Consider the following 1392-nt stretch of genomic DNA (forward strand, 5'->3'; position numbering starts at 1 on the left):
TGTTTTCATTAAAAAAAAAAACTAAACAAAAACAGAAAACACTGCTTTTTCTTTCAAACAACGATATTTTCTTTGGAAAAGTTGCATGAGAAAAGAGAAGGTTTTCTCTGGGTTGATGAAACGATTTGCTAAAAAGCAAGAGAGAAGTCAGAAATTCATTCAAATGTGTTAAAGAGATTAAAGCACATACTTAGCGATTGGAGAGATACTATCTGTTTTTATTACGCAAGCTTTTGCGCTTCTCTCTGTAGGAAGTCCTTCTTGTGAACAGTGTCATATGCTTTCTTTCAGATTCTAAGACTCCAGAAAAATGTCTTCTCAACAGCAGCAGTGCAAGCAGCCCTGCCAACCACCACCAGTGTGCTCACCTAAGTGCCCTGAGTCTTGCCCACCTATGTGCTCAGAGCTTTGCCCATCTATAAAGTGCCCTGAGCCATGCCTGCCTCAGCATTCCAGCAGAAATGTCCTTCTGTGCCACTTCTCCAACAATGCCAGCAGAAGTGCCCACCCAATAACAAGTAACAGCTTGAGCTTTTATCTGCCTCAGGAAAGGATAAGGACAATTGGCTCCCCTAGTTCCACAGCACCACCTTCATCTTCTCTTCAAAGCCTCTCGTGGATATAGAAGAAGCTTCTCCACCCTTCAGCCTGCAATATTCCTCTGGTGATTCCTGACAGCCAGAGGTTTCCTTCCTGAGGCTGGTATATCGCTTCCCTCTGGGAGGTAGCTGAAAAAGCATCACAGAACTTTAGAAGGAAGAGTAGAAACTTTCCTTCTGCTCACCAGTTGAGGATTCTCTCACTGTCTTCTGTGTCTGTTTGTCACTTGGGCAGATGAGCCATTGTTACTTATCCTCCACTTCCTGAATAAAATACAATTCTTTTGTGTGATGGTAAAAATATCTTCTTTCTTTTATAACCTGCTTTTAGCAATATCACATTATAATTTTGGTTGATTTCTCTCCTCCTTTGATCCCAAATTTCAGGCTCTCCCAATCCGTGTTATCTTAGTTTTGAGTCATATCGATGATTATTTGTATATAATTTCAAATCCAGGTTATTTTCTTAATTATTGCTTGATTGATTTGAGGAAAAATTATTTAACTCCTCACAATATCAGTCTCTTTACTAAAATTGGGGAAAATCATTTTTGTTGCAAACTTGACTGGGGAATAAAGATTCCACAAATGTGTGTAATTCAGTTGGCACAATGCTGGACACATAATTTTTTTAGGCCGCAGGTCATCACTATTTCTGTCATCATCACCATCACCACCAACACCACCATCACCACAACAATGTTTGCTCCAGCTGGAAAGTTGCCCAGACATAACTAGTATAGCAAACAGAAGATTCTTAAACTCTATTACCCTTTCATAATCTGTTGCTCTT

The 1392-nt window shown here is 39.8% G+C and overlaps 1 pseudogene across 1 annotated transcript; it reads left to right on the top strand.

Moving 5' to 3' along the window:
- Window positions 1–205: 205 nt before the first annotated feature.
- Window positions 206–522, top strand: LOC307196509 (annotated as a pseudogene). The gene has a single exon. The product of its transcript is annotated as an uncharacterized misc_RNA (transcript).
- The last annotated feature ends 870 nt before the right edge of the window (window positions 523–1392 follow it).

Source organism: Stenella coeruleoalba (assembly GCF_951394435.1).
Source record: "Stenella coeruleoalba genome assembly, chromosome: 1".
Lineage (NCBI taxonomy): Eukaryota > Metazoa > Chordata > Mammalia > Artiodactyla > Delphinidae > Stenella > Stenella coeruleoalba.